Source organism: Ochotona princeps, chromosome 8, assembly GCF_030435755.1.
Source record: "Ochotona princeps isolate mOchPri1 chromosome 8, mOchPri1.hap1, whole genome shotgun sequence".
Classification (NCBI taxonomy): domain Eukaryota; kingdom Metazoa; phylum Chordata; class Mammalia; order Lagomorpha; family Ochotonidae; genus Ochotona; species Ochotona princeps.
The window spans coordinates 9,236,058-9,251,649 of NC_080839.1; positions in this window are offsets into that span (position 1 = coordinate 9,236,058).

Here is a 15,592-nt window from a genome sequence, read left to right on the forward strand (position 1 = left end):
CTTAGCCTTAATTTGCTAGAAAGTGCATGACACTGATGGGAAATGAGACGTGGGCTTTTTATGTCTGCTCCCCAGGGAGCTGCTGATCCTCACATTTAGATGGGCCCTGTGCCTCCGTCTCAGCGTCTCAGCGCTGACGGCCGCTTTTGCGTCTGAAAGCCTGTTGTGGTCCATTTCCCTTAAATTGGCTATTAAGCATCAAACCCAGTCATCTGTTTGGCGAGGTGGTTGCCATTCGCCAATTCATAACGCTTAAAATAGTCATCACGCACTGTTTTGTTAATTTTTAATAGGCTCTGTCTGTGTGACGGGGTGCTGGTTCCAGAGTGCAGACGCTCAACTCAGCCTCCTGATTATTGAAGAACTTGGCCAAGCCTCCAAAGGCTTTTTTTTTCCCCATCTCATAGACTTTTATTCCAGCTTCAGGATAACATAAATTCCACCTGATTACTCACTTCCCTGTTTGGTGCATGCTTAGCCATTAATCAATTTTGCTTAAAATGATGACTGACCCAACTTGCCATTACATGTAAAAGCAGTTATGTTTGGTACTTGTTTGAGGAAGACTGAAAAATCATCTATTTCCATTTTTCCCCAGAAAACACATAGAGTATGAAGAAAAAGATGTGCGTGGCCATTGTTATTTTTTGTATTTTCCTCAATATTTCACCTTAAAACATGTTGTTTAACCTTATCTCTACTATTTTATTTAAATATTATATATGCATATACATACACAGGTAGTATGCATGTATACTCATGTAAATTTATGTAAGTATCAGATATGTACATTTCATGTGTAAATGTCCACATGTGTAAATGTGCACATATATGTAAGTATACACACACGACATATACTATATACATATGGGCATAAGAACCCATGACACTTAAATGAAACTTAAATGTTTTTGTGATTATATTCTTCCCTCAAATTTCTATTTCAAATATGTCCTCATTTCTTTGAAAGGCAGAGTTACACAGAGAAAGAAAGAGAGAGATCTGGTTCACCCCCCCAAAAAAGCCATAATGACCAGGGCGATGATGGAGCTCAGCAGTCTGGACACCATCAGTCTCCTCTGGGTGACAGCGGCCCAGATACCTGTTCCTGTGTTCACTGCTTCCCCAGGTTCCTTAGCAGGAAGGTGGATTTCAAGAGGCAAAGCCAGGGCTTGAACTGGTGCTCATATGGGATACTGGCATCACTGTGCCACAAGCCCCAAGTTTCTTTTATGCCGGAGAGTTGGAAAAAAAAACTCTCAAAAGCATAAACTTGATGTCTGCCATTCATTAGGGTGGTGTTTTTTGCACTCCCTGGATTTCCATGGACATATGCATAGATGGCATGTATGTGTTAGCAGAAAGGTCCTCCAGCTTTGGGTCATTAATTGCTCATGGAAAGCATAATTCCATTGGGGAAAAAAATCACTGCACAAACACCTAGGACTAACTAATGTGCAATTTGTTGATACTGAACATAGTCAGCGAGGATCAGAGCTTGCCTGAGTAGATGATAACAATTTCAGACACTGTGCTAAATGCTTTACCAAGATTATTCTCACTCTCACTTAATCCTTAGAATAAGCCTATTAGATAGGACTCTGATGATCACCACTTGACAGATAAGAAAACCGAGCTGAGACTCGGAAAGCCTGGCCACTTTCCCAGGTCACTGAGTTCTCCCAACTCTAGCTGGTCCAGGCTGCATCTGCCGGGCCACCTCTCACCACACTGGGCTGCCACTCTGCAGGATTTTGACCATCACCCTGGAGACTGTAAACTCCCTTTCAGGTGATGCAGGTGTGCTTTTGTCAGTCCGCCAGGGCTGGGCTCATGGCAGCACTTGGTGGAAGAAGACCCTGGCTCTGGCCTGAGGAGTCTGCTGGGTAGTCAAAGCCTGGCTTGACCACAGCTCTCTCTGCTGCATGATATTTGCCAACTCGCCCAACCTCTTGGAGACCCTGCTTCGTCATATCTAAAGATAGGGACAGAATCTGCTTCCTGGGACAGTTGTGAAGATAAGCGAGAAAATTCTTGTGAAAGTGTTTTGTAAACTGTAATTCATGCAAACACAAGCAAGTAAGCAACTCCCAGTTTAATCAAGACTTATGCCTAGGCCCAGGGACCGCCTCTATTTGCCTAGCTCCTGGCATCCTTGGTGTCTCAGGAACCCCGAGGTCTGATTCATGTGGCAAAGGTTCCCTGAAAATGCTGAGAATCAAGTGGGCATATTAGGAAATGGTACAGGAAATCTAAGTCAGTACTCCTCCAAGTAGAGTTAATTCTGCTGACCTTAATCTTTGAGATTGCAGGAACCAGAATCCCTAACATTAACCATCACTGGCTTCACGCTGGGTACTTCTATGAAAAAGAACACACAACCACACAAGGCAAATAATGTTTTGATCTCATAGAGTGTACAGAGACTGGGAGCAGTGCAGAGGGCTCTCCCAAGGTCAAGGGGCAGGAAATAGGCGAGAGCAAAGCTGCATTCCGGCGTGGTCTGATCGCAGAACCCCAACCCTGATCACTGAACTACAGATCACCAGACTCTGCTCATTAAAGGTTGGAGAAGTTCTGTAAGGCTGGCTGAGCTGTGTGTCTCCACCCCTGGATGCCCAGTCGTGCAGGGGATGGAATGCCCTAAGCACAGGCATTTGCTTTGTGGTTAAGATGTCCATAGTTCAAGTCCCAAATCCATTCCTGATTCCAACTTCCTGCTAATAAGGACCCTGGGGCACAGCAGTAATGGTCTGAGGATCTGGGGTCATGCCACCCCCACGGGAGACCTGGATTGAGTTCCTGGCTTTGGCTCTGGCTGGGGGCTGTGTTAGGTATTTAGGGAGTGCTGCAGTAGGTAGAAGCGTCTCTCTGAGCAAAAACAAACCAAACCAAAACAAACACAGACAAATCTTCCTCTATATCCCAATCTGCTCTTCACACATCTCAGTGAGACAGAGGGAAATGTCACTCTGCCTCTAGCTGCCCCTGATGAAGGGTCGATTACATCCACAGCCAAGCTCTGTAAACTTGATGTCCTTGAGCTGTTGTATGTACCATTTCCAAGCATACCATTCAGTGGCTTTTAGCTCATTTACCAAGTTGTGCAGCCATCACCTCTATCCAGTTCCAAAACATTTCCATTAGTACCGAAGCGGAGGTGGGGAAGGTGTGAGGAGTACACTTCCAAGCCGCCCTGTGCCATCCCAACCTCCGCCACTTCTTCCAGACGGTTCTCTATGGAGCATCTTGTATCTTTGCTGATGGGTTCCAGTGGGGGGATGGTGAGGAGGGGGTCACATCTAACCCCACCTCGGGGCAGAGAATGTGTGTGCTCAAGATGAGTGGGGTTCCTGAATGAGCAAACCTGAGGTTGGCAGGAGCATGTCGGGGTGGACATAAAGCCAGCTGTCCCTCAAGTCCAAGGACAAAGAGACATTCTCAGCTGACACATACCTGGCATAAGCAGTCTATAAGTCTGAAAGGAGCTGCTCAACCCCAGCCCCAGAAATTTCTAAAACATAATATACCTCACTCAAAGCTCTACCTTGCATTACAGAAAACACTGTGTTACCTATAGCCATTGTAAACCATGCATGAAGCAAGCACCATTTTCCTGTTGGTTCTATGATTGTCTCCACAACGGTGGTGACTATTCCAGTCTCTGGGTCTCTCACGGTATCTGTCTGGATTGGATAATGGCGTGAAGCAGGCGAGGAAGGGAGAGGGCGTGGAAGAGGAGGTTCCAGCTTACTGGAACCACAGCCAGGCCCAGGGCCAAGCTGGGCCCCTCCCCTTGTTCCCCCCAACTCTCTCCTCTCCTCTGCAGTCAGATGCACATGAACAAATTTCGCCTCTGGTACATTTCAGGCATTTCTGAGCTGCTTCACAGAAAAGTAACTGGGAAGAACATCTCTGTTCATGAAAGCAAGGTACACCTGTATGCTCCTGGGCCAGGCTGGTACTGTGTTGAGAATTCCCTTATATTGTGATTATTTAACGGACAATCTGCCCTGCTGGGAATGGAAGCAGATATAATTATTGACGGGGGAAAAAAAGATACACTTTCTGAGACACATTTGGCAGAGTAAGTCCAGCTTCTTACAAGAAAAGAATGTAATGAATTTTTCTCTATTTTTAGTCTCGCATAAATCCCTTTAATGGGTTTGAGCACAAAACTCCATATTTGTCTTGGATTGAGTTAAACCTACAGGAGAAGTTGGGAGGACAGTGTATTTGTCCAAGGCTATGTATCAAGGCTCCCTGTGTGGGGGGTGGAGGTTTGTAGGACCCTGGGTGTCTTGGCAAGCCCAAAACTACAACCCTCAAACTATGCAGGAATAGGAAGAAAATGACTGGCTCTCAGTTATCCTGGGAGCAGGCCAGAGGGGGACAATATGTCCACTGATGGCCAGGGGCAACAGTGTTGATGTCTCATCATGATAGGCAGGAAGGGACAGTTTTGAGTTCAGCTTTTAGGGTACTTCAGTGAAGGCACGCGTGAGACAGGGGTGGTGCTGGAAACTATATTGAACTGAAAGAGCAAAAAGCAAACAGTTATAGCTCTCAGGCCACTTTCAGACTCTAAACCTGTTTATTTGAGCATTTAATTAAAAAAAAGATTATTTTATTTTTATCTGAAAGGCAGAGTTAGAGGGAGAGAGTTCTTCTATCTGCTGGGTCACTGCCCAAATGGTTTTAACAGTTGGAGCTGGGATTGCCCAAAGCCAGGAAATTCTTCTGGGTTTCCCACATGGGAACAGTGGCCCAAGGTTTTGGGCTATTCTCTGATGCTTTCCCAGGCCATTAGCAGGGAGGTAGATGGGAAGTAGAGTAGCCAGGATGTGAACCGGTACTCGTATAGGATGCCAGCAATGCAGAGACTTAGCCTACTAAGCCATGGCACCGGCCCTGAGCCTTTAATTCTTTTCAAGTCATCACATAGGTAGGCATCTGAGAGTCCATGTTCCACCAAGGGACTCTGACCAGCATCATGAGAATGGGAGAGGTGGGTCAAGTAGTAGCAGTCAGAGCAGTAACCAAGTGAACAGCACTAACAAAGGAGAGCAAAGCCACAGCCAGACCTAGAGCTGTGCATGTGGCTGGGTCCGGAAGAAAGCAGAACCATTGGAGGCTGGAAAAAGTGATCAAGAAAGGGCAGGGCCCTAGACTTCTGAGGCAAGGTCTTGCAGGGAGAACCATGAGCAGCCATGGGGGTGGCTGGGAATCCAGAAGAATGACGCATGTGCAGAGGTGGGGAGGAAGGAACCCACAGACCCTCCTCCCTCTGCTCTTACTCTTAAAGTCGTCATGATTGGGAAGTGCCACTCCTGCAACCTAGCCACAGGGTAACAGATTTGGAATAGGATGAAGTCAATAAAGCTCCAGTTTTCAGTTTCTCTGAGGTCTGCCCAGCCCTCTTTCCCTGTGCTGTCTTGAATGAATAACCAGTGGTTGAACTGTCCTGGCCCTCAGAGGTTCAGAGTTGCCAACAAGGAAATGTGCCCACTACCCAGTTTCCCTAACATCCACCCAACCGCTGCTGTGAGCACAGCAAATGCTCCCCTCACTACTGGTCAGCTGCCCAGTCTTTTCCAACCTCTTCCTTTCCAGGAGGCAAACCAGATTATACCCTTGGATCCCCATTGAGCAGCCAGTAGGTAGGAGAGTAGGACTCTACCTTCCTCTGCCATAAAGGACCTGCACAGCATTCCTTCCTATCCGACCCTCAGTGAGCAAGTCAGGCAGAGATGTTCTGGAGAAAACCAAGCCACAGCGGAGCTCAGCCACCTCTCTGAGTCCAAAGACCCAGTACTCTGCACAGAGCTCTCAACCCCATCTCTGTTGGATTCTCCGTGGCTCGACCTTCACAAATGGGACTTGAAAAGCTTATTGGGGGTCATTTTAAATACATCCTATACCCTTTTGAAATGCACATGTTTTATATATATGTAATGTTATATCTCTATAAACCAAAAATGACAATATAGAGAGCTCATCCTCCACACTGAAAATTCACACCAATAGAGACTTGGTAGTCTGTCCATCTGCCATGTCACAATACTTTGGTATAGACTTTTGTTAAAGCCTTTCAAAAGGATCTTTGCTGCCTTCAAATTCTTCTCCTGGCCTGTTGTGTTTACGTGTTTGTGTCTGTGTGTGCTGAGAACACAACCTGAGATCTACCTTCTTAACAAATACTGAAGTACAGAGCACTATGTTATCAACTCTAGGTACCATGCTGTACAGCAGGTATCAAGATTAATTTTCTGCACTGGAAGTGTTAATAGTACCACCCTCTCTCTCCTTGAAGTAATTAAGTGTGCCTCCTGATTCGTCCATTTGCCTGGGAAGCTACCCAGGGCCTGAGCTGTAGATGTTTACTGGAAAGATAGCAAAAGACACAATTCTTGCCTTGGTTCCATTTCTCAGCCGGATGTCTTAGTCCGTGTAGAGTAAACATAGGCTTTGAGATTTCTTAAATGGCATAAATCACAGTCAGGAATTTGCTTTAAACCTGCAGTCTGAATAATAACATCTGAGACCCTCTCCATCAATCATTATGTTCATTCCTTTAAGGGCAGAAAGTGATCCCTTAGCGTTCTCCCTGGAGTGGGTGGAGGAACCAACTCTACCAATGTTCCTTCTCTGGTATGAGTAAATGAAGGCCTCAACCCACCCAGATCTCAATTTTGAAGAGTTTCATGCTTGGAAAGAAGGATATTTCTGTAGTTTTCCATTGAAGTCAGAGCTTCAGGGAAATCCAAATTGATCACAAAAAGTGTTTTCCCGCCTTCCCTGTAGTACTACAAGCAGCATATGCTACAGGCACCCTTGTCAATGCCTGAATGCCAGTGATTGAGCTTGCTAATTGGAAAGCAAAACAATTCTCCCCACCCGACCCGGCAACTCCTGAGGACTTTTGATTTTTATTCCCAAGGCCAATTGTTAGGTGGAGATTCTCTGCCTGAGTGAGTGATTTACGAGGAGTAGCTGGCTCAGCAAACACATGTACACGGTTTAATAATGCCAGCAAGGCAGCAGTTTCTACATATATAAAAAGTAATAGCAGCTTACTGGTGAAGATTCCCATGTACTGCATTGGAGCGCTTGGTTTGCTGCCTGACCCCACTCTCAACTCCAGCATCCTACTAATGTAGGCCCTGGGACACAGCAGGTGAGACCTCAAATAGCTGGTTCTGTACCACCCATGAGGGAGACCTGGATTGAGTTTCTGGATCTTGGGTCCAGCCTCACCCAGCCCTGGCTAATATGAACATTTGAAATGTGAACTGGTGAATGGGAGCACTTCTTTCTCCCCCTCATTATCTGTATCTGCCTGTGTGCCTCGCAAATAAATAATTTCTAAAAATATTTTCAAACCATTATAAATAAACCAAGGAAAGTTCCAGAAATAAACAAATCATAAATTTTAAGCAACAGACTGTTTTGAGTTGCCTAATGAAATCTCATGTTCTCCCACACTATCCTGCTTGAGGCTTGAGGGTCCCTTTGTCTACTGTATGCACTACCCTGTTTGCCATAGACTAACAATGTGGATTTGCCATGAAGACATTAAAATGTGTGTGTGTTCAATTTTATCCATTTAATAATGGCTCCAGAATACAAGCACTTTAAGGCTAGCAATTTGGATATGCCAAAGAGAAGCTGTCAAGTACTCCCTTTAAATGAAAAGGTGGCCATCACTTGAATCCATTCAGATTTTATTTTGCTTTTGTCAGTAATTAGCCTGATCTGAAGAAAATGAACAAAAAGCTACCACCAACAAAGCAAGAATTCACAAAGAATTTTTCAGATATAGGGAAGGTTGGCCATAAGTCACTGACACAGACCATGATTGCACAAACTAAAAGGGAAAGAGAGACATTCTAGCACTGGAATTTGGGGATTTGGGTATGGTTGGTTCCAACAGCTTCAGATGAATATTTGATGTTGTAATTCACCTCCATTCCCCAGGCCCCATTGGCATCGCTAGATATTCTGCAGCATTTTAGAATGTCACCAGAAAATCTGCACACGATCCTCAATGGATCCAGAAATATAGAAATAAAATATGCATCACTGGAAAGAAGCCAAAGCAGTGTGGACCATGGAGTGTTTACTGTGTAGCATAACCTGTGGTTCATCCTCAATTACACAAAACACCAAACCCAGATCAAGAAAGGGAGATGAAGCAGGAACTAGATAGGGGTGGATGAAATCCAAGATTTCATCCATGCTAGGATCCTCCCAGGAAGGAGATAAGAATAAGCTCTGAAGGAAGTTCCCCACCCACCCCACCCCCTTTGCAGTTAACAGAGAGCACTGACATGAGACAGGAGTAAGCCAGGAATCAAGCAGCCCAGAATGTGATATAAGTGTTATTAAGCTGAAAATAAGGTAAGTTGAAAAGGCATTTAATCCACCTTGGCCCTGAGCATTCCAGCTTAGCCTGGCCTGCCTTTCTCGTGGCACATTAATTGTGATTTGGACAGCAGCATCAACACAGAATCTGTTTTCTACTAAAGTGTTGAACCCCCCAATATTGTTGATTGAGTATCTGTATTCAAACCCTGCTGATGAGATGGCACCCCTGACCACAGGGCTGCTGGATCCTGTGACTGTCCTGCATTGCAGGAGAGTATTGTACTATATGTTGCTACCCAGGGGAAAGATCAAAATACAGAATTTAAAGTGTGGGGTTTGGTTTCAAATGAATCTGCATTGCCTCTGCAAAATTAAGAAGTTTAAAAATTCTAAGTCAAACCAATGCAAGTTCAGACCCAGGGCAGCATTTCTCCTGGTCCCTTAAGAAAAATCTGACAGAAAAAAAAACTTTCCTCTCATTTTCAGATTGGAGTGTCTGCCAGCCACGCAATGCCAGGGTTCCTTGAGTTGTGTTTTTAATCATGAGTTAATTGTGAGTTCTTGAGTAATTGTCTTGGCTGCCATGCCAGGACCCCACACAATAGTGCTGGCCTCTCAGAGTTGAGCTGCCTTTCAACTCTAACTCTCTCTCTCTCTCTCTCCCTCTCTCTCTCTCTCCAAAGCAAATAAATGAACATCACTGAGCATCTTGGATCTGCAATTTCTGGGATAGAACACAGAATTGATGGGCACATCTTTATTTCTCCCTACAATATGTATTCTTGTGTAATAATCTCCCTCCCATTTCCTAGCATGTCTTCCAGCCAAATGATGACAAACATAATGTAAACACCACTTGCAGAAGAGATGGTCTTTTATTAGTTCTTAGAAAAGGCTTAATTTCCTTCCAGGCTCATCTTTGTAACAGGGAACCAGCTGATGGTTGGGAGTGAAACAAATAGATCAGAACAGAAAACACCAGGTTTCAGAAGTACGATTATGCTGAGACTGGTGAAACAATTATAAGCAAGGTCCTTAAAGCAGACTTCAGTTTACCCCCAGGAAGAATTGTGCTATTATGGTTTTATGATAGATTTGCTGGAGGGGTTTTTAAACGATTTAACTGTACCTCTCTTGGAAGTGGTGCCATTGTATCTGTAGAGATGGGGAGAAAATAATACTTAGTTTCCTATTTATAATTTTTGATCTGAGGAACTGTTTGGGTTTCCAAGCTGATTTTGCATGCAGCAGAGATATGGAAATATCAGGAAAGTAATCCAGAGTTCCATGTTAGTGACTACCACTCCGGGATTATGCTGTCTGCTACAGCAACCAAAGTTTCTGGTTCCAGTATGGGGGTGGGTCCTCTTTATGCATAAAAATTTTATACCAGTCATTCCAAATCCCTGGATATTCATCTCTCAGTTGTTCATCTTTCACTATGATGAAGACATGGAGTTCAAATGCATTCTGGGTATCCCCATTCTAACCAAGGGACTTCATTGTTGCCATTTGAAATGAGCATCCATTAGAGTTTATGCCTGCAACCTACAGGACCCCAACCCAGAGACCTTGAGGGTCCTTAACAGGCATGAATGCAGCCTTTGGAAATGAACACCCTCCAGCTTCACCCACTATCACTACCCTGTGAGAGTTGGGCAGATAGAATGAAGTGAGTGTGTATGAATGGGGTGTTGCTGCAGTCTGGGAGAAGCGCTGTGTCCAGCGAGATGATGCACAGGGCAACAGTACGATGATCACAGCAGAGACACCGGCCTAAAAGTGGGTGTTTCTCCCAAATCACTGGAGTAAAGGTCAAGATTAGCAGAAGGCAGGAAGCCAATGTGCAAAGACAGCCAAAGGCACCATGGGCAAAACTCCCTGGAGGCCACACCATGAAGTGAGAAAGGCAGTGACCATGATCACAGCAAATCAGAGGTGCCACCTATGCATGAGGCCCCTAAGTTCTTGGGTGACTTGGAGAAAGAACGCTGGGTGGTAGGTACATGAGTGCATCTGTGCCTTGGTGATACATCCATGCCAGACAAGGTCCTCTAGCAGTGTCTAGCAAAAGCTGTGCTGTAGAGGGAGCTCCTCCAAGCTCATAGAGGCATATCTCCTGAAAGGACCAGTCCCAGCAGCCCAGAAGCTTCCTCCTATCCCACACCCACCCAGCTCTGCCTGCACTGCCTGACCTGTGGTGGGTTAAAGAGCCTGGCGGGGGTGGCGCCTTTTTCCACTTCTCCCACCCGTGAAACCATGAAGCAAAATCACCCCAGGATACCTGGCAAGAAAGCCACTGCTTAATGAAAACCAAATGCAGCCATTATAGTTATACCATGGTATTAGTTGATGCCAGAGACAACATGTAGTAATGGTCCTGGTGCTGCTTTTGTTGCCAAAACCAAGTAAGCCTGGATGGCCATAGAGGCACATTGATTCCTTTGGAACAGCACACTCTAGGATAATCACCATCATGATTTCCTTAGGGTATTCCCAAGGCCGGTGTTTAAATCCCAAGTCCTAGGCCTGGAGCAATGACTCAACTGGATATTCCCCTCCCCACACCCTTGTAAGCACTGGGGTCCCATATGAATACCAGTTCATGCCCCAGTTGCTCCACTTCTCATCCAACTCCCTGCTTGTGTTCTTGGAAAACAGTCAAGGACGGCCCAAAGCCTTAGGACCCTGTACCTGCGTGGGAGACCCAGAAGAAGTGCCTGGTTCCTGGCTTCAAACTGGCTCAAACTTTAGCTGTTACTGTCATCTAGGGGTTCAATCAGTGAATGGAAGATCTTTCTCTCTGTATCTCCTTCTCTCTATAAATCTGCATTTCCAACAAAGGTGAATAAATCTTTTGTTTTTTAAATCCCAAGTCCTGAGACATCTTAAGCCCTGGGTACACTAGCTTAGTTGGCCACCTTGTGTATAGTTAGCATTGGTGTAATGGTTTTGAGTAGTGAAGGAGAAAGGGTTAAGATGTTTCTCTGTGGTTTTTTTTTTCAGACTTGTTAACAAAATTCTAGCAGATGATTCACTCCCTTTGCTTCAGTTACAGCAGTGGAAGTGGTAAGAAAATTCCATGTGAATCAGTTTTGTAACTCAACCCCAATGATTCCCCAACGATCCTGGGTGGCTGCACCATTGACCTCTACGTGAACTCTGGCAAGTCATTCCTCAGACCCACCGTTCCTTAGTGTTTTTATCAGCCAGTGTTTCTCAAAGGACTGTTAACAGAACCAAGTGAGTTAATGCATGTTAAGAACCACATCCAAGGCTAGTACTGTGCTCATCAGGTTAAGCCGCTGCCTATAATGCTGACATCCCATAGCACAAGTTCAAAATCCAGCTGCTTGGCTTTTGATCCAGATCTTTGCTAATGAACCTGGGAATGCAGTGCAAGATGGTCCAAATGCCTGGGTCCCTGCCATCCCCATGGGAGACCTGGATGGAGTTCCTGACTCTTGGCTGTGGCCTGGACCATCCCTGGCTAGTGTGACTGGGGAGTGAACCAGCAAATGGAATCTCTCTCCCTCCACCCCATCTCTCTCTCTCTCTACTTCTCTGTCTCCCACCCCACTCCCGTTTCTCTCTCCCCTTCCATATCTCTTTCCTTCTCTCCCTCTCTCCCTGCCACTCTGCCTTTCAAAGAAATAGTAAGTCTTTAAAGTGGATAGAAAACCACACCTGGCACATAGTAAATGTTTACTACATCTTAGTTGCAAGCATTGGTGTTCTCTCATCATAAACCCTGCACTACCACCAGGTACAGCAAGGGTTAAAACAGACACCATTCCTAAGTACAAATGAAGCTTCATATCATCACGTAAATGTTGCAATACCCTCACGAGCGAACATTCTCTTTTTTAACACTGAAGAACGCAATTTGTGCGTGTCTTTTTGCTCTGCATGGTCTGGAAATGTTCCATGTTCCCTGGCCATGTCTGCCTCATTCTGCTCAGGGAAAGGCATCAATTTGCTTCCTAACATTCTCTCTGCCAACATTCCCTTCTTAATGAATAGTTAGAAAATCTTCAGTCCCTGCTTTCTCTATCATGGAGCTGTCACTAGACCACCTCCCACCCCCAACACACACACACACATACACACACACAAAGTTGGGCACTACAATTCTAGTGAACTGCAGCCTCCAGCTCATTCTGAGTGTGGTGCAATGAGTCCACCATTTCTTTATTATCATTATAATTATTATTATTATTGGAAAGTCTGCTATACAGAGAGGGGAGACAGAGGGGAAGATCTTTCTACTGATTCTCTCCCCAAATGACCACAATGGCCAGAGCTGAGCTGATCCAAAGCCAGGAGCCTGGAGCCTCTTCTGGGTCTGTTACGCAGCAAGTTCAGGGTCCCAAGGCTTTGGACCATCCTCAACTGCTTTCCCAGGCCACAAGCAGGGAGCTGGATGGGGCTGCCAGGGCCACTGGGATTAGGACTGGCACCCATATTGAATTCCGGCGAGGACTTTAGCTGCTAGGCTATTCCGCACTGGGCCTGATTCCACCATTTCTAAGTGGATTTAGAAGTGGGCTCTTTCCTAATGAACCTCCAGGAAGTGAAAATGTCACCTCTGGGAGATACATCTATATGGTTTTGTTTACTGTCACATTATATATATCAAAACCATAGCAATATCAAAAGGCTTTCCCAATAGCAAAACCCTTGAGTCCATGTTGGCCCTAAGTTGGTCAACAGCTACTCAACAATGGACCCCTTGTCTCCAGGGCATTAGGGTTTCCAAGGTGCTTCCTGACACGTCAGGTCCTTTATTGGGGAACTGCTATGTGTTTGAACTCTGCATGATGTGCCATGCAGCTGCCTGGCCTTCAGGTAAGTGTGTACCTGCTTTGAAAGGAACTTGAATAGGGAACTAACAAGGGCTTAGGCAGATGCCAAGAAATGTTGATTGAAAGCAGAAAGAGCAGAAACTGTCCAGGTTCACAAAGGGCAGTCTGTGTCCTGGCGTTTGGGGACAAACTGGGACCAATGGCTCTGATAGAGATTATGTGTTCAAAGTGGCCAGTCACACAGTTTGGGAAAGGTAGGTGGGCTCTGAGTCCCAGAGATGCATCCACTGCCTTGGAAGAGATTCAGGGCTGGACATGGTGATGTCCAGAGATAATCAGAGAAGAGCAGTCAGGTAGTCTAGACCTCAGGGCAGAAGATCACAAACAGTAGCCCCGGGCAAGATGAAAGTGGAGGTGCTTGTGGGTTACAGGTACTCCTGGTCCCTCAGCTCCTCTGCTTGAAAGGACAGGAGACAGGTAGGCTGCAAGGGCATCTGTGGCCATCACCCCTCTCCCCTGTCTCAGTCAGTCCCAAGCAGCACAAACAGAACTGCATAGTATTGGAGGAGCTGAAAACTGTTTATCTATGTCGCAATCAGGGTCCTGGCAAGACATACTGTGGTTAAAGCAGGATAGTCAAAAACAGAGAGCAACAACCAGTGCTGGAGGCAGCCAGGTCTGTCCCGAAGGCTGACTGGAAGTGAAGGGAACCGTGGTACTGCAGTGGTGGCTCCATCGAAGGAGGCAGCCCACCCCAGGAAGGCAGGAGGCAGGCAGTTGGCAGAGGAAGTGAGTACTTCCCCTGCTGGTTCCTCCTCTCACCCAAATCAACCACAAGAAAGGGAGCAGTGAGGTCGGCCAGAGCAGCCCACACAGGGCAGCCTCCGGGGACACTGAACAGGGAGAAATTAAGAAATGGGGCTAACAGGCCATGAGGCATACCCGGCAGGCACCACTCCTATTCACTGTCTTTGATTTCACAAAGAATTGGGATCTTTGACCAGGGGGCATTAAGTCCCACCAGCAACTGGATCATGGTCAGTTTGATTTTGCTCTCTCCTGTAGCCTGGAACATCAGCCACAGCCAGCATTCTTGCTGGAAGGGAGGAAACAAAGGGACCAGTAATTCATTCTTGAACCCAGCTGCCACAATCCCCACTTCCATAGTTGGTCACAGTGCCAAGCTGATGCTATAGTTTCCTGCTTTCCACCTTGCATACCATATGCCCCTGTCCCTCTGCCTACATCTGGGCCAAGCAGGTGGAGTGACTCAAATCTGTACTCCTGAAAAATTTGAATCTCAGTGGTCTGGCTTTAAGTAGGTTGCTATAGTTTTTATATTTGTTCAGAACTAATGAGCAAGTGAGTGTTAAGATTTATGTATTCACAGAGAGAAAGGGAAAGATCCTCCATCTGCTGTTTCACTCACCAGAGAGCTGCAACTGCCAGTGCTGGGCCAAGTTGAAGCAAGGAGCTAGGAACTTCATCCCAGTCTCCCATGTGGGTGACAAGGGTCAAAATATGTGGGCCATCTTCCACTGCTTTTATTAGATCATTAGCAGAGGGCTAGATCCAAAATGGAGCAGCATGGCAAGGAGACAATCTCCATATGGGTTGCTAGCCTTACAGATAGTGGCTTTGTGCCCCCTTGCCCTAACGCCAGCCTCAGAGCAAGTGAGTAAGGAAGAGGCATACAGAACATCTCCTGGATTACAAACATAGTAATTTTTTTCTCGCATTCTACAGTATCACCCCATCCCTCCTTAAAAAATCAAATCAATATGTTGATTTATTTCAATCATTGCATCACAGCATGGTGAAGTTTGTGGTCATCTGGGTGACTCCCTGGGAGCCATGCAGCTACTTCAGCAGGTGATCTAACTCTGAACTAACATAGATGCAACATAGAACTCTGGATGGTGTCTCTACCCAAACCTGTATCAGGTTTCTGATAGCAGCACTCATCTCTGTAAATCACCAGGGACCGGCATTCCTTTAGTTTGCTTCCTTAATGATGGATATTAGAGGCAATTGCAGGAGCTCGAATTTGACTTTTCCTGTCTTAGTAGTCTTCACTCAAGCCAGAGAACCATGTTGAGATTTGCCTAGCTACTAAGTGTATGTGTTTACATTCTAATTCTGGTTGTGTACATCTTAGTCCATTGTGTGTTGCTATAGTAGAGGGTAATTTAATTAGCAGAAGTGTATTGGCTGGCAGTTCTGAGAGTTGGGAATCCCAATGTTAAGGCAATGATAAGTAGCTTCTTTTCATTGTCATACAGCAGAAGGCAGAAGGGCAACAAGGCAACAGGGGGCTGAAGGCAGAGACCTAATATTCTAATCGTCCCAACACTGTGACTATGGGAACTATAGTTCACTATAAGCTTTGTAAGCAACTTTCAAACCAGAGTAGTGGTAAA